A 19,459-nucleotide genomic window follows, 5' to 3' on the forward strand; every position below is an offset into this window, starting at 1 on the left:
TAAAGCACTCTGAGCATGCGATTTCTCATCTGCACTAAGGGAGGCACATACTGATAGTGAATCTGTCAAAATTATTGCGTTTCTTACAGAAGCAGTAATTTTATGGAGAGCTAGAATTATCGCAAAAATTTCTGCTTCAAATATGGGCACAAAATCTGGAAGGCGAAGCGAAAAGTACCAGTCTTGGGCAGGAGAAAAATACCAATTCCACATTTTTCTTCCCTTTGTGACGCATCAGTTGCTATGACTGCTTGAATTGGCGTATGTGCCAGGTAATCGCTTAATATAGCTTCTAAAAAACTGAGCGGCATCAATTCTGAATTTTTCGGAAATATATCATCAAACTAATTTAATAGCATTGTTAATGGTACTGGTTAAAGGAACAGCATCAATTTGAACCTCTAAATCATCTAGAAAGCGCTGTATAACCAGAATTTGAGGTATACGAAATCTAGGCCAGTATTGTTCAAAAAACAAGTCATGACGGTCAATAAAAACTGTTTCTAGGCGCCTTACCGGCGTTTCATAGAGCCTAAGAAATGCCTGTGTAGCTAACAATTTAAAACGGGTTGCAAGTGAGGGAACCCTAGCTTCAAGATACAAGATCTTGATTAAAAGAAACTTGGGGAGACCTAACCATAGTCTCAAGGCTTGTCTCTCTATGACTACCAGAGGATGTATCTTGTAGGCAGGTGCCCCCACGTATAACACACACCCAAACTCAAGCACCGGGCGAATATACATACAATACACTGAGATAAGAGCATTTCTCCGCATACCTAAGCGACTATTACAAATTTTGCTTAATATTCTCATCGCACAAGCTTCCTTTGCTGCAATGTATTCAATGTGTGTCTTCCAAGACATTGATTGGTCATAGATCACCCCAGATATTTCACATTCACTACTTGAGGGATAGCATCCAGGTGATAGGAGCGTGAAATGTGAAAAAGGTCTTAGAGTGGAAATGTTAAAACGGGACATTTCTTGACATTTAAATACAGAGGTAAGCTATCAAGCCACATTTCTATGGCCGATAGGTATGTCTGTAATATTTTAAATAGCCTATCGATGTCCTCTGCTGCTGAAAAGATTGCGATGTCATCCGCATATACATAAGTGTGGACGTCCTTGTGCCGAGGTACAGAGCTCATCAAGATATTGAACAACACCGGGGAAAGGACGGCCCCTTGCGGGACACCTCTTGTTTGCACATATTCAGAAGACGAGATGCCGTTTTTGTAACAATAAAACGTTATATTGCGCGAAAATTCTGCTATCCATGACTGTATATAGTTTGGGAAGTTAAGGTTGCGCAGCTGGTTGATTAACGCTATATGCTCAACGCTGTCGTACGCTTTTGCTATATCGAGAGTGACGAGTGCAGCATATTTTCCTTCCCGCTTAGCTAATTTTATGCGACTTTCAAGGTCTATATGGGCCTGCCATATGAAGCAACCGGATCTGAAGCCAATTTGGGATGGATTCAACATTTCTCTCTCATTGGTGAAATTTGTTATTCGAGCGTTCAGGATTCTTTCAATTACATTTACAAAATTTGAGGTTAACTCAATGGGCCTAATGTTATCCAAAACGTAACCTTTACCCGGAGCTTTCAGTATTGGTATTACCTTTGCTATTTTTCACGCCAACGGGAGCCATGCCGTACCTAAAGGTAGTTGACGATATCCAATAGGTATTCTTGGCACTCTTTATGCATCATTTTCAACATGAACGAGGAAACACCGTCAGGACCCGGAGCCGCTGATGGCAAGTTAGCTAAAACTTGCGACAATTCATGCCTGGAAACGTAAGTGAAGTCCTCGTCCCTTAGCGCCTGTGAAGGAGGTGGTGATAATTGGCTGGAAAAACGTTGCTCCAATCCCTTACCAATCACTTCTAATGAAGCTTTTGTTTCTTCAGCCGACAAAATGATAGAGTCTGCATTTATTGATTGCGGAATCATTTTCTTTCTACGTAGGAATCTAAATAACGCTTTTTTATTCTTGGATTGAGAAAGATAATCGAACTTCCGCCTTTCGTAATCTTCTTTTGACTTGGCAACTGTATGTTTAAAAACACCTGCAACGAACTGGTAGTCTTTCCAATTTTGAGGGCACTGATTGTACAAAAGCTTTTTCTATGCTGCCTTTCTGCGTCTAAGGTCCCTCGAGCAATCGTCATTCCACCAAGGAGAATTCGAGTTATGATTCGCTGACGCCACCATGAATTCAGATTTCTCACGGGAATTCTTTAATAAAGAATATAAGCTCCACGCGTTTGGCATCGAGCTATTATCTGACAACGAAGACAGTGAAAAAAGGAAGGAATCCTTAAATTTTGAATAGTTAATATGCGTACGAGTAATAGAGATTGATGAGGCTATCTGAATGTCTATTTCGAAAGTTATCGGTAAGTGGTCACTGTTTGTTGCGCAATCAATAACTGACCAAGATGAAACATTAAGGTTGAAGCTTGTAAAAGTTAAATCTAGTACTGAAGAAGTATGACTGCATACGTATGTTGGGCTTCCCGAATTCTGACATGAAAAATGACTATCTTGAGCCCAATGCCACAACCGGCTGCCACACGTATCAGTTTTTACTCCCCATGTGACATGGTGGGAGTTGAAGTCACCTGCTAGTAAAACGTTTCCTCCACACGTGGTTATTATGGTATCTAATGGCCGAGTGTGATGTACGCCTCAAGGAAAGTAAGCATTTACTACTGACAAAACCTGCCCGCTCTGGAGAGTTAAGCCTACAACTAATATTTCGTATGCCGGAGAGAGGAACTTTAACATCAGTTTGGCTTTGTGGCAAAGATTGTTCGAAATCATTGTCACTATTCCGCCACCTCTCGTAGGGCGGTCTAGTCTGAACAAACGGTAATTTTTAAAATCAATATTAGTATCAGGAGCAATCCAAGATTCTTGAAGTAAGATTAAATGGGGATATAGTTTATCACACAGGAAATGTAAATCAGTAAGAGCAGCAAATAGAGAACGACAATTCCACTGCAGAACTCTCAGGGACGCTATTTTGGTGTAAGAATTGTTGCGGAGATAGCTTTCTTCAAAATACTTTCTCTAAGTATTTTATTAGAGAGAGTCTTTTTTTGGGATTTGACGGAAGGGAACTTGAAACGTCATGGTTCAACGGGGACCGGCTGCGTTTCTGTGCCAGAGCATCAAGCTCAACGTCAGTAGACACACTTAGGACTAACACTTGATCTTGTTCAACGTTAGTTATGCACTCTGAGGGGGCCCTGGATGTTATCCGCGTTACTCAGCTCATCATTGCATACTGCAGTAGCATCACTGGTAGTCGATATTTTATTGGGCTCAGGATTACCCAAAGCAGTTGGAATCAACAGTTTAGTAATTTGATTACTGAAAACTTGTGCTATGCATTCGGAGATGCTAGCTGTATACCAATTGGTCCATAACTGTAGCCATAGCTCTTCCTACCGCAACCTCAATTGCCTGCGCGATATTATTATCCTGACATGAATGACGCGCTGTAACGCCAGCATAGCCATGGGCTCTCTCCTTAACAGCTGCAATGGCTTCCTTTCTAGAGCATCTGCTTTTGTCCAGGATTTCCAGTATTTGTACTTCCTCATGGCGCATTGTGCACTTTGCGAAATCATCTGCATGATGTCCACCGCACAAGCAACACAAGTCCTTTTGGGCCTTGCAATCTTGATCTGAGTGGCGTTCAACACATCTACGACAAAGACCCTCCGATTTGCTGCCACGAGAGCTATGTCCAAACCTCCAGCAGTTCTGACATTGCAATGGGCGGGACGCTAACTGATCTACTCGAAATACTAAGGGCCATGCTTTAATTTCTGAAGGACACAACGCACCTGCAAAAGTCGCAATCACTGACTCTGTGGGATGTCGTTTGTTGTCAACGAGTCTATATCACCGGTAAACTGCAACCACACCTGCCACCAACAGCTTCTCGAGCGTCTCCGCAGGGCTTAGTTGTGCGTCAACCCCCCGCACAATGCCTTTAGTGCATGCGAGATGTTGCGGTATATACGCACTTACCGGGATCGAAGCAAAGGAATTGATTGATTGATGTGTAGGGTTTAACGTCCCAAAACCACCATTTTGATTATGAGAGACGCCGTAGTGGAGGGCTCCGAAAATTTTGACCACCTGGGGTTCTTTAACGTGCACCCAAATCTGAGCACACGGGCCTACAACATTTCCGCCTCCATCGGAAATGCAGCCGCCGCAGCCGGGATTCGAACCCGCGACCTGCGGGTCAGCAGCCGAGTACCTTAGCCACTAGACCACCGCGGCGGGGCTCGAAGCAAAGGAAGAACACTTAAGAAGATCCTTTACACATTGCTGATCTGGTGCCCGACATACAATGCCACCGCGACCAAACTGCCGCACGTCGGTTATGCTCTGGTAGTTTGGGGTCACGGCATGGAAATGTTCTTGTGTCGCCTTTGGGTTATTCAGCTTAATGAAATTTCCACCCAAAGGTACCAGAGCGACGGGAATAGCGGAGAAATAAATCAAGAGGTAAGTCATCATTGTGTAGCGAGGCCGTCCACAGGGAACGATCCTGACCCGGAGAATTCCTCGACATCACTACAGCCTTAAGACTAGATCAAGGACACAAAAATGATCCTGCATGAAATGATGAAAAACACACCAAATACCAGGCAAAAAATAAAAAAATTGCCCGCAGCTTCCCTCGGGGGAACACTGAGGAGGATGCGGAGCATATAATTGGTTAACGGGGTGTTAAAGTGCGACTTACTTGGGTCGATGGCTAAATTGGTTAACGTGGTTGTGAAATGGGGTGTTAAATTGCGACTTACTTGGGTCGCTGGCTAAATTGGTTAACGTGGTTGTAGGAGGGGTGTTAAATGAGTGAACACGTACGACACGTATCCCGTTTTCGAAAGTCCGGGTCCTCTTGTCGACGCTTACGTTTCAAAGCGGCCGAATCCGGTGCTGCTGCTCGACGCTGACGTCTCTCAGCGGCTTCACGTTCTCTAAGTTGAGCATCTTCCGCTCGACGCCAACGTTTACGTTCGGCGTCGCGAGCTCTTCTCCGCGCTGCCTTGTCTTCGGACGACGACTTGGTTGCGGTTCCGCCAACACTTTGGCCGGCGCTGGTCGAAGGGACGTCCATCATTGTGTTTGTGGATTCGTTGGAATTCATTTCACCGCGACCTTGGACGTCGACGCGCCGTACAAACCAACTGACGAGCGGCAACTGAGCGAGCGAGCGCCGACCTTGAGTATATATACAGCGCGACGGCGCATGCACTGTCAGCTGTCGAATGTTCGAGAAGGGGGAGAAGCGCAACGGCGCATGCGCGCGGGTCAGCTGCCGATGTTCTCGAAGCGCGACGGCGCATGCGCGCGCGTCAGCTGCCGATGTTCTCGAAGCGTGACGGCGCATGCGCGCTACATTATACAGCTAGCGAATGTTCGTGAAGAGGAGAAGCGCACGCGGTGTGTAGAGGAGGAAGGGTGCACAGATGGTGGAGGAGTGAAGCGCGCGCGGTGTGTAGAGGAGGAAGGGATGCACAGATGGTGGAAGAAGGAGGAGGAAGCTTGCGGACGGCGCCGCACTACAAGCCTCGAGTATTAGATGCTCCGCATCTAAAACTATCCGGTACTTAGCCACTCAACCAGCACCGAGAACCGCCTAACCAGATCGAACGACACTTGCAGACCCACACATGTGGTCCAATCACAGCTCACCACGTCTTTTCTCTTTCAGATCGTGAATGGCCTTTATAACGTTAACACTTTCTTTTCTTTTACTTGCTCATCTGGTTATCGAACAAGGCAAAGACATGCGTTAATCACAGTTTTCTTTTACACGAGCAATAACTGTTTTAAATATTATTTCTTTCCTAAAACAATGACAGACGGGAATAATCTGATTAGCGAAATTGTTTCTCGAAAGTCTTTAGCTTTGTTTGAAAAATATTTAAATAAAAGTCATGAATTTTCGTTTGCGTAACGTTATTTCTTCGTTAGCAGCGCTTATTTAATTGTTACAAATGTTTGAAGAATGCCTGAGAGTGTTATGAAGTTGTATGTAAATGCCTGTGATACCCTCTCCGCCAAGATGTGTTACCGGATCTTGGCAGAGCACCCATAAAAAGCCAGCACCTATAAATAAATAAATATATAAATAAATAAATAACCAAAGGTGTTTTAGGTAACCAAGTCGTCAGATGGTAAAGCTCAGTAGCGAAAAGTAAGAACAAGAACAGCACCGACACAGCCGCTGGCACGGGAACAAAGGTTTTATATAACCAACCCACTCCCTTCTTCGTAAGCCACATCGCCACTGTCACATGAACACTATGGCTAACCACAGTTACAGGCAACTAGCCTCCTGGCAGACATCACCACATTTAGTCTCCTAACCGTCGTCATCACAAACGGGTGATTCCAAGAGAGATAGACTGTGGATACTCCCCAAGAAAAGAATAATATAAATTTGATTGAATATTTTATAATTTATGCACATACCATCTATAGTAACCCGAAGTCAAACATAGTTTTCTTTTTCGAGCATAATTTAATGGGGCAACAAGAATATCACACATACTAAACACCGAAGGACCAATCTCACTACCCGTCGTTCTCGAATATTACCACGAAGAGATTGTGTGCATCAAATGTAGGCGTAACAAAGAGTAATTATAATTTTCCTCAAGTTGTAGAGCAAAGACCAGTCTTATGAGAAATCTCTAGTTATGCAACATTTTGTAGCTGTTGTACATATTAGTTTCTACAAAGTTGATAATTACTTATCAATTTTTCTTTTGAAAGCACAAGTCGCTAATTCTCTCAAAAAATAAAAAACAGCTTATAAGTGATCGAGGCTGATCTTGAGCACCCTGACCTAAATGCTTGGACATTTCTGCGGTAATGATAAAGGTTGAAGTGAACGAAAAATGTTTATGCACAAATATTTCGTTGAGTGATTATAGGCTGTTAAAGCATTTTTTATTACCACAAAATTTGCGCGTCTATTTGGCTAGTACAAGCACACCGTAACAATAGGCCTGCCCCGTGCGGTTAGTCCGCGCATGAGAGCCGGCATCGATGAGGCACGCGCCGTGATTTTTGGTGGTTTAAAATATGCAACAACTCCGCACGAGATATGTGTGATGTCCGAATATTGCTGCCCCCTCATTCCCCTTAAAAAAAAAATGCCAATGCAGGCCTCCGCGATTGCCTACTGGCGCGTTGGGGGACTTTCCGGAGGCCAAAGACCACCAATTTCGATTTGAATATCTCTACTAAAAGCGCTGTTCAGACCGGGAAGACAGCAATCACTGTAATTTTTTTAGAGTTCAGTGAGGCTTTCTCTGCAGATGGCGTGAATGATTTAATGTCATTAGGAAATGGCTTATCCATGTGCCACAATCAGAAGCCATCACATGAAAGTCTACATGAATCTTTAGCCTGCTTTCACATCACTTGATTGATTGATTGATTGGTTGATTGATTGATTGATTGATTGATTGATTGATTGATTGATTGATTGATTGATTGATTGATTGATGTGTGGGGTTTAACGTTCCAAAACCATCATAAGATTACGAGAGACGCCGTAGAGGGGGGCTTTAGAAATTTCAACCACCATGGGGTTCTTTAACGTGCACCGAAATCTGAGCACACGGGCATACATTTCCGCCTGCATCGGAAATGCAGCCGCCGCAGCCGGGATTCTTTAGCGCGACCTGCGGGTCAGCAGAAGAGTACCTTAGCAACTAGACCACCACGGCGGGGCCTTAACATCACTAAGTACCTGTAAATTTGTACACATACTTCTCGTTAATTGAGACTTTCAATATAACCCTTGCTGGCGTTAGGAGTTTTATGTGAAACATAAATTGGAGATTCAAGAATGTTTACTGTAGATTTCCGCAGCAAAGACGCAGTGAATAAACCTAATGATTACAGGGTAACAGAAGAGGTAACGTAACACTTTTTATTTTTTGTAACACTTTTTCTCCTTTCTTACCGTACAGCATCTTTTCTTCACGCTCAAACTGAGCTGCGCCAAGGTAATGCCATTTTATCATGCACCAACTCGCTCAGTCAGCAGTACTTGCTGTGCATGGCTATGCTGCGCTCGCGAACCTGCTGAACACATACCTGCTTTTAGTGGTTTAGAAGCGGTTCATAATCATGATAACTTTTTGGTGAGTATACGTGGAATGTCGCCAATCCTAAACAGCTTCAATCTTGAAATGATGCAACGTTTTTGAAGGTATCGTATTTACAAATATTGTTTGCCCCACCAGACAATGCCCTGGTACAGAGTTCTTGACAACTTTTATGAGAGAGCGCTACGTGTTTGACTGAGTGACCCTGCATGCGCTGGTTAGAAAGCTGCGGTAGAAAGGCTTTTCCGACATACGGATGTACAGGAGGGGGGCAGGGGGGTTGACGGCCACCTCCCCCCCACCCAATCATTCAAAGGGTAGCGACCGATTCCGCCTCTTATGGTAGCTCAGTCGGACCTTCACTGTCATTTTTATTGTTCTATATTATAGCTATGCATATGTTTTCCCCCGATAGTGTGTGATCAAGGATCCTGATGTTGCATTCAGAGAACTGTTTATTGCCAATTTACTTCTGCGAAGTTGAGGTCCATTGGCAGAGGCAGGCATGTGCCAGAATCACGCACTTGTTCCATTTTCTTTTGTTTGGTTTCAATACCGAGCCTATTTTCTTTCAAACTCTACCAACTGATTGAAAAGCGGGGGTGGGGGGAGGGGGGGAGGACTCTAGAAAGACTTGCTCCCCTCCCTACTAGAAAATACTGCGCCCGCCTGCCCGTACCTGCAGAAAAGCTGTGGCAAAAAAAAGAAACACCACAAATGATGTCAGCTTCATCTTCTCGGTACGTTTCTTTAACAATTTCATTATTATTTGGCTTTTTTTTTATTTAATATTTTCATAAATATTTCTTTAATATATACTATCCTTTTTGTAGCCTATTTTCAATTTTCAGTTGCACGACAGTACATTCATGCCATTGAAAAGCAAACATTCTCCATCAATATAGTGATGGGATGAACACGTACAGCTGTGAGCGTATAAATGTGGCCATAAAATAAGGAAAATGTTTCTTAGTGGTCTCTGGTTAAAGCCATGGTCGACTAATACCTCAATGAGAAAAAGAAATGTGTTCTCCTTATAATTCTGGCGGGTTAGTGTGCCAACTAAACCTCAATATAACCGTTTTAAGGGACGAACATCGACAAGTAGTTTCTGGCATGAGTTTCTTTTGAAATTCCACTTGCATAACCTTCTGCACAACCACTTTAGCACGCCCCGCCGCGGTTATCTAGTGGCATTGATATTCGGCTGCTGGCCCATAGGTCGCGGGATCGAATCCTGGCTGCGGCGGCTGCATTTTCGATGGAGGTGAAAATGTTGTAGGCCCGTGTGCTCAGATTTGGGTGCACGTTAAAGAACCCCTGGTGGTCAAACTTTTCGGAGCCCTCCTCTACGGCGTCTCTCATAATCATATGGTGGTTTTGGGACAATAAACCCAACATATCAATCAATCAACCACTTTAGCACAAACTCTTCAATGTGCACCACCTTCTTTAAGTCCCGGTTATCACGTGGTAAGCATTATATTTTACCATCTTCCACTATAGGGAACCATGAGTAGTTTGCGAAGCAGCGCATGCATCGACTTCCATTCATCGCGGGCACCGTGCCCAATGTGAACGCGTCCTTGCAAGTGGAGCCTCCATGAATGCACTGTAGTTTCTATAGCTTTTACTCGTCCCGAACTCTTGTTGAAGCACGCCAAGCGGGATGATCGCCACACCATGCGGGAGGACGTGATTTCATCGGGCACCTGCAGATTTTCGCTCCTCGTCACCATTACGCGATTCCTGAGAGAGTGTAATGGGGAGAAGCCACCGCCTCATACACCGACATTTACACAGGCCCGAATGCGCTAGCGCATGCCAGTGCTTTCCGACATTGCTTGGGCCAGCTGTCGCGCATGCGCAGTAACTGTGGTCACGCCGCCACCGGATTGATCTCTGCCATAAGCTGCTGCGCATCTAATGAAACGCTAGCTGAATACTTTTGCAGCTCTAAAACATTTAGGTATTCCTCTTTTTATAAGGCTACTATGCGAGGGACTGCCTTTACGCAATAATAGCAAACGTTCAATAACCACGGCTTAGTATCATATGCCGTGTCGCTTCGCGGATCTCACTACTTTAGCGGCGTCCCTACTACCTGAACCAGAGTCAACAGCGATGTGCTGCTTTGACCAAGGCGTCACTCGGGACGTTTCTGTGATCAGAACTTCTGTGATTGCGCTCTTGAGGTAGCACTCAACCAACTCCAATTAGTTGTTCGAGTGGCACAAGCTGACAATGGAACAACAGGAAGTAAGGCGAACAGAGGCTCAAATAGGCGACTGATTTTTTTTAAAGGTAGAAACATATATGTGCATATTATGATAAGAACTGACAAACAATTATTGGACTCGCTCACTGGATTCTGTGGCGACTGGTTGTGCCTTTGCGATCTCCGACGATAGTGCAGCTCTGGCCGACTAGGTTGGTACTACGCCACCTCCTGACGCTGGTTCCCTACGACGACGACAGCGTAGCTCTGGCCGACTGGATTAGCCCTACACCATCTCCTGTCGCTGACAAGAGCTCTCGCCAGTGGTGCCCCGTCCTCGCATTCCTGCAACCATGTCCATCTTTCCTGTCTTCTCCTTACTTCCGTCGCTCCCTGTCCCTACGCCTCGCACACTCCTTCCTCTTTCTCTATCTCTCTACCTTTTAATCCTATCATTTTATTCCCCTTTCTACCCCCGTCCCTCGTGAGCTACTGTTGAGGTGTCCTCCCCCTGAGAAGCAGCTACGTGGCTCACTTTTCTGTTCGTTTCATATAAAATCATTCCCCTCCCCCCCCCCCCAAACAATAATGCGAGGGAAAGTATCGGATATCATTAGCAGTAATTTTAATGTCAGTGTGGACGCCTTCATCATCATCCTCGTATATATGTGCCAGTATCGTGTCTGGCTCGTTGGTGATTGTCGCTTAGGGTGCGAGAGGTCTCAGGTTCAAATCCCGGACGAGCCCGCTCTTTTATGCGGCTATACGATTGTTTCGCATTTTTGGTAGCTTTTTTATTTAGGAATTCTAGGATAACAAATATTTTTGGTATTTGTTTCTTATTTATCTTTACTCCTACTCTCACGAGACTGTTTGAATATTACTATAGGTTTCTTTTATACTTTTACTAAGATATTTATCGTCTGGTTAATTATTGTTGTGATTGTGACATTTGTATTACCTTAATTGTGGAATATGTATAAATTTCTACAGAAAATATCAGAGGAGTATTGGGTGACGTATGTCATTGTTATTAGGTTAACACAACTTGTGGTGGGTGTGTATGGAGGTTAGGCATGCGGACGTAAATATTCGAAGTGTACGTAGATAATTAATTCGAAGCTTATGCTACATAAAATGAGTACATAGAGTAATCCAAATGAAGAACCAGAATCGATGCGCTAAGTGAAGAACGGTTGACATTATTATCCTTCCTAGAGAGCGATAGTTTTGTATTGACTGTGCGAAATGGTAATAAAAACAATCAAGGCATGCACATTAAACTGAAGCATATTCTTAAACTGAAGCATACGGGGATGTAGGCTCCAGATAATGCCATGCTTTCACTTGTGTCAGGAAAGATGTCCATATGTTTGTTTGCTTCATTGCTTTTAGCGATGTTTCTCACGACTTTCAATAATATTTTCCGCGTATATAACATATATAACCGTTCTTCAAGCCATTAAGTTACTGAAATACTGACTAAATGCTGTTACGCACTGCTGCATTTTCGTTAGCATTTCATTCAAGGTTTTATTTACGTTATTTGCTTTTTTCTTGTCATTATATTATTTCTCGAATCATACTTCCGGGTTCGTTGATTATTTCCGATAGGGTATTTGTGACTCTGGAAAAAAATGATCCTCGGCATCAGCATTATGAATATTATTATATACCCATGGCACAGGGACCAGGCACGTTCGAGTAGTTAATCAATGGGCAGCACGTTCCCCCCCCCCTTTTTTTTTCATCTTGTGCTCTCTCTCTCTCTTTCTTGAATATAGAATCGAACAACAGTGGTGCAATAAAAAAATATCCGCAAATCCCGCGTATTTTGGGAATCCATTTTATTCGAAGCATGCGGATGGAAGGTGACTGGATTGTACTATATTTATTGAGCTAAACATTACGAAATGGCGCTACATATATCTGCCAATACACGCATACACATACGTGAAACAGCCACATATGTTTTATATAACCATATGTTCAATGTCGCGTAACGGTGCCAACAACAACACCAGAAGCGGTAGGCTGATATGAAGCGCAGGTGCACGCGAAGATGGTAGCTCTGGACGCTGCTTCACAAATCAACTTGCCACAATTAACGTTAACCCGACGTGATAGCTGTATGATAGGAGTCCGTATGAATTGTTTATACAACTGAATACGCAGCACTGCAACGACAGAGGACGTTTCACGAACATCAGGGTCTCTTTGAAGAGTAGCTCCAAGACCTGGCGTGGCTCCGCGGGAGAACACTTGATTCTCATTCGGAATGCTGGCTCACGATTACCGCTGGGATCGGTGACATTTTAGATGCGAAGAATCTTATGAGCGAGCTTTGTCCGGGGCGCCCGTGCCCCACTGCGCATGCGCGTCCCTTTCCCCTCCTTCTCCTATTTTCTCCTCGCTCACCTCGCAACGCCGAGGCAGTCAGCGTCTGCTAGTCTACGCTCGCTCCCCCTCTCTTCCCTCTGAACAACCCTACCCGTGGCGTTTACATCCCCATTGCGCATGTGCGTCCACTCCCCTTTTTCTCCTCTGCTACTTTCTCCCCCTCTCTCGCCTCGCAACGCTGACGCAGGCAGCGCCTGCTAGGTAGCTTCTTGATTAAAATAAGTAAAAGAATTGGCAGAACCCCACGTACAGTGGGCATCGATGATATGCAAAGCACGAATGAGGAAGATTGATATATGTCATTTTAAAATCAGCACACCGCTAGGAGATGGACGTGAATGATGCGTACACGGCTTCAATGTCACGATTATAATGTGTGCACGTGCAATTTACTTTTGTCGTTCATTACATCTCGTAATACCGAATTTTGTATATGTGGAGCTAGCCAAACGGCCGCGAGCACACCATGAGCGTAGCACGTAGTCAAGTTTTACATGACACGTATTTCATGATTATCATGTTTGGACGTGTCATTTACCTTCGTCGTCCGTTCGCGTTACGTAATACCAAATTTAGTATACGTGAAGCTAGTGAAACAGCCGTGAACGCATCATGAGGGTATGGCGTGTAGTCACGACTAAAATTACACGCATGTCATGATTTACACGTTCGGGCCTGCCACTTATGTTCGCCAAGTAGTTATGTGATACCATACCAGTTTATCAATATATCACGCGAACAAAACCACCGCAAGAGCAGCCAAACCATGCCATGTAAATCATAACATTTATGACAGACGTGTCATAATTTTTGTGTTATTGCTAGTCAATTATGCTCATCATTCAGTCATGTTATGCCATAAAATTTTGGTATATATCCAATCATGAAAAAGGCCAGGAAAGCTTAAACTCGTAGGCAGCTAGATAAATAAATAAATGGATAGGCCCAAAGTCACCGAAGTTCATATTTAAAATTTGTAGCCTGCGCGTTAACTAAAAGAAGACTGCGCGATCTGTGTCCAAACGGTGTCTTCTGTCTCTCATTGTCCATTAGCAGTGATTGTCATATTCCAGTAGGAAACACCTGTCCATCCCTACCTGCTTTGCACCTCCCCAAGTTTCTCTCCTGCAAAACGCCACGATGAGCACCAGGCAACCCCTACTTTGCACTGAAGCATCCGCTTTCTGCAGCGAGCAAAATTCTTCTGTCGCCGAAACGCAGTGTCATTCGCACTGGATGCACACCGCACCACCGAATTTGTTGAATAGCCATAGCGCGCCATCTGCTGAGTGAACAATCAACTACGGGGTGAGCACGAGATGGATGCGCTGTTCCCCGGATGTTGTTTTTATGGATATGCGGGGTTTAACGTCCCAAAACCACCATATGATTATGAGACACGCCGTAGTGGAGGGCTCTGAAAAATTAGACCACCTGGGGTTCTTTAGCGTGCACCCAAATGGGAGCACAGAGGCCTACAGCATTTTCAACTCCATCAAAAATGCAGCCGCCGCAGCCGGAATTCGATACCACGACCGATGGGTCGGCAGCCGAGAACCTTAGCCACTAGACCACCGCGTTTGTTGCCGGCGGCTTGCAACCTGAGTGCTCCCGTATTAAGTTAGATCTTTTCGTTTTACGCGTTTCAATGCTCTTTGCGAATATGACGAGAAAGGCAACTGCATCACAAGGTCCTCTCGTTTTAACGAACAAAGTAACACGGGCACAGGAACTCGTATGGTTACAAGTCAATCCAAGCTCGTTTCCTAATTTATTCCACAAGTGGTCCTTTAACAAGTTGCCCTTTTGCTTGGAGTGGCGTTTGTCTTATTGGATGGGGTAGTTGTGCACCAACTCAATGAGCGCACGTTACCTGACTGTGACATGACCAGCGAGTCGGAGTTGGCCATCATTTTTTTTTTTTTTGAATTCCTCGGCTGGCGCTCCTATTGGTTCGCGGCGAGCCGATCCGGTGGGAGGTGCCACAAAAATCGGTCTGAGAGCAATCAGTGCGGAGATGGGCACTTTCAGCAGATCTCGCCGGCACCGAATGAGATTCGGTGCGCTTTCGGCGGCCGGAATGCTCAGTCTGAACGAGCCATAAGTGTTTATTTATTTATTCATTTATTTGTACAATACTGCGAACCTTGAGAGGTCCAAGTAGGAGAGGGATGTACACATCCAGAAGACATGCGTACGGATGCAAGATCGACACATGAATGTGAGGGTACATAATCAACAGGTAAGTATACAATCATTATACATTGGATGACAGCAAGGGTGAACACTCTGACAAAACATTCCAATCGGAAACAGTTCTGGGAAAAAATGAATATTTGTATTGGTCTGTACGGGCAAAGAACGGTGTAATACTTCGGCTATGTTTGTGACGAGACGCTCGACTAGGGCTATTAGCTATGTAATCTTGTGACTGGATTCCGAATTTATTAAAATATAGCTGGTGTAGAAAGTTTAGACGGGCACTTTTACGTCGGTTGGCCAATGGCTCTAGGTGTGCGAGCTCCAAGATAGCTGAAGGGGAGTCGCGACGTCTAAAACGTTTATGAATAAAGCGAGTTGCCAATCTCTGAATTTTTTCAAGCTTTTCTTTATTAGTGATAGTATGGGGGTCCCATACAATACTTCCGTATTCCAGGGTGGGTCTTACAATGGATTTGTATGCAATGAGTCTAAGCGACGAGGGGGCATCACCTAATTTATGCTTCAGAAATTCTAACTTCTTTCTCGCGGAGGAACATATGTTATTTATATGTGTTGACCAGTTAAGTCTGGACGTCAAGGTTAACCCCAGGTACTTATGTTCCTCCACTTGTTTAATCTGATAATTGCCAAGACTATACATGAAGTGAGATTTATTCTTATTGGAGATGCACATGTGAACTGTCTTGTCGAGATTTATAAGCATATCCAATTTATTGCACCATTCCGTTATTGCATGCAAAGCATGGTTAAGAACGTGCTGGTCAGCGGCAGACACTATGTGGCTAAATATGATGCAATCGTCTGCAAACAGCTTAAGGCGTAGAGGGGGCTTTACAATTTGGCCAAGATCATTAATATAAATGTTAAATAGAACCGGTGCCAAGACCGAACCCTGTGGGACGCCAGAGAAAACATCAAGAAAACGAGAACAGGCACCGTCAATTTCAACATACTGTTTGCGGCCAGTTAGGTATGAAATGACCCAATTGACAACTTGTGATGGAATGTCTAAGTTTTTCATTTTTGTTATTAGTTTCGAGTGTGGAACTCTATCGAACGCTTTCGAGAAGTCTATTAGAACTGCGTCAATCTGTCCGCCCTCGTCAAGTACCTGTGCCATCTCATGGACGGTAACTACTAATTGAGTTGCAGTTGAAAAACCTCTTCGGAAACCGTGAAAACGTGCTGTACGTTAGTAATGTAGTGAATAAGAAAGACGTTCCTTTAGAGCTACCACCCGCTTGCTCAGTCCTTCAATAAACCCCCTTTACAGTAAGAAGAGTATTGTCGTCAAGAAAATCATTTAGGTGTTTAGCAATTACGTGTTCGAGAACTTTACAAACTGTGCAAGTGAGGGATATGGGTCGGTAATTACAATAATCGGTGACAGAGCCTTTTTTAAAAATTGGTTTCACTCGGGCAACCAACCATTCAAGTGGGAGGCAAGAAGTTTCAAGAGACTTAGAATACAACTGTACAAGAAATCTAGCTAGGAGCTCTGCATATCTTTTGAGAAATGCGGTGGGAATGTTATCAGGTCCTGCGGATTTTTTAGGGTCTAATCGTAAGAGCAGCTCAGTAACACCTTCGACAGTAATATGGATATATTGGTTGCTATCGTTGACGTAAGGCGTATTACCCAGCGTGGCTGGCCTTGAGAATACGCTCTGGAAATAGGAATTAAACGTTTCAGCAATTTATTTTTTATCTGTAAATATGCGAGCACCAACAGCTATTTTATCTACGCTTCTTGAGTCCTTGTTTGATAAAAATTGCCAGAATTTGTGAGGGGATTTGGTAGCAAAGCGCCCAAGGGTGGTTGAATAGAAGCGCTCTTTAGCTTCTCGTAGTTTAGATTTCAACTTAGAACTTAGCTTAAAAAGGAGGGCGGTATCCCTGTTCTTCCTTTTTCGGTACCGTTTCAGTTTACGTTTTAAATGTATAATTTCTCTGGTTATCCAAGGATTGGCTTTGTTGATTTTTTTCATTTTTTTAGCAACCTTTTCTTCGTATGGTTCCTTAAGCGGGTTTCTTTAAGCGGGAGATGATGTAATGTTGTAATTTGCGTTCGTCGATAATGTGATTTGCGTTTGTCTGGTTTGCTACTGATGTCGGGTATTTATTAGAGCTCTCGTGCTAAAATTACCCACTTCTGTTCTCGCCATTCCTGGGTAGATATCCCGCCGTCCGTGGTATTCGGGTATGTGCCACACGTCTCCTGCGAAAAGGGTTTGCTGATGTACATGACGGGATTGTGACATCATTCATGTCATGCCCAGCGAGTCATATTCATAAATCGACACAGAGCAATATACTTTCGTTAAGATCGAGTGGCCACTGAAGCATTTCCACGGCCGAACAAGGAAGGATTTGAACAACTCCTAGATGGCAGAACCATGCTTGCTTTTACTCTTCCGCCAATGCATGTAATATTCACCACAGGAAGACCACTGAGACCCAAGTTTGGTATCAAAATTTCATTTAAGAAAAAAATTTATTGTTTTGTGCAATTTTTCATGTCGGCGTTACATCGTGTCCTGCTGAGGACGTTTAATGCGACCAGAAAAAATCAGTAAGCCCTGACTAAGAAGGCTTGTATTTTGCATTTGTATTGGACCAAGGGCACTCCCTCGTGTGGTTTAGATGCACATGCACATGGGTGAGTAGCCCAGTGGTAAGAATATTCGCTCTCACAACGTGAGGGTACAAGTTGAAAATCCAGAATCGGAAAGTACTTTTTTCTTAGTTCATATTATTATGCTGAAGACACCATCAGTCTGACCAGCCACTCGTGGCGCTCAAAGCAGCGCAGGAGCTGGCCGCAGATATGGGGGTGTCCACTCTTTCCGTAAATTTGTTTCGCCATAATTCAATCTCACCCTCCCATGTCAATTTTAGGAACGAAGCTCTTTGTGGCTTAGGGTCATCCATTCCTTTGACGTAGCCAGCACAGAATATCCACAGACTGAAATGCATACATACATACACACACGTACAGACAGACAGACAGACAGACAGACAGACGGATGGACGCGCGCCTCGCCCACTCATCATCATTCACCCCGTGGATGTCATGATTTTTTTAGGAGCGAAGCTCCTTATGTTGTGGGTCTTGCGTCCGCGATGTATATATATATATATATATATATATATATATAGTATTCATCGTAGTAGTAGTAGTAGTAGTAGTAGTAGTAGGTAGCCACCTCTTGTTTAGTTTTTGAAATTTACGCTCGATGGCGGAACTTCTATAGGATGTCTATATGGTGAAAAGATGCGACATGGCAGTACTTGGAGTGTTCACAAGATGGACGGACAGACAGACAGGTGCAAGGACGGATGGATGGACGTGTAGTCACGTGAAGGCGTCCAATGTAGACGTGCTATCATCGCAGGTGAAGTGAAAGGACAAGACGTGCAGGAGGAAGTGAGCGGCCGTGGCGTCCAGACAGCTAGAAGCACAACGAACATTCTAGACTCCTCGCGCCACGAGCTACCAGCGCTTGTCATCTTTTTCTCTAGCTTGTTGTCCGCCACTAGGGCTACGCTACAAAAGTTCCCCAACTAGCATGCTACGCGATAGAAAATAATGATAAAAGTGTAACAATAACTTTACATACTATATACATTAGCGGAAGTTTACGTCCACTTGGAAGTCGGAATGTCGCCAGGGTGGAAGACATAGGAAGGAGTCCGACGGTTCCGGTGAGCGAGGATGCACGAACGGACGGATGGATGGACGCATGGACGGATACACGGATGGACGACCGAACGCCACACAGACGCACGGACGGACGGAAGCGCGGACGGACTGACGGGTGCTTCATCCCACTCCTCATCATTCAGTCCGTAGATATGCAATGATTTTTTTTGTTCACGCCAAGTTAATAGAGTGATCACGAGGGCACTTCGCTGAGGTCGGCAAATGTGTTGGAGCTCACTCAGACTCACTCATGAAACAAATTCTTTGCTTGGGACTCACTGGGATTCAGACTCACCGAAATTTTCCTGTGTCGGACTCACTCAATTCGACCCACACTCACGAAAACATTCTTCATCTGAACTCACTCGGACTCAAGCTCGCCAAAACTATACTCACCCGCTCTCACTCAGACTCACGGCTTGATCTCAGTGAGTCCGAAGGAAACGACTCATGACTGCATAAGTCAGGAATTAGCCTCTTCAATCATGGTGTCACTGCCCTTAACACCAATACCACACGTAATCAGTGCTCTTCTAGGCGCCTTTTGATAAGTACTTCGAAATACTCTTTATGAGTTGTGCCAAACCAGCAAGCAGATTTTTATTGAAAAGGATAACAGCATAAAATGCATTTATCAAAAACTTCCCGGAAGAGTCAGTGGAGGGGGAGTGCAAGGCACCAGCCCAAGTAAATCACGCCTCGAATGAATAAAAAAATATTGGAAAGGTGTATGAACCAAGCTG

This window comes from Rhipicephalus microplus, chromosome X (genome assembly GCF_043290135.1).
Source record: "Rhipicephalus microplus isolate Deutch F79 chromosome X, USDA_Rmic, whole genome shotgun sequence".
Taxonomy (NCBI): domain Eukaryota; kingdom Metazoa; phylum Arthropoda; class Arachnida; order Ixodida; family Ixodidae; genus Rhipicephalus; species Rhipicephalus microplus.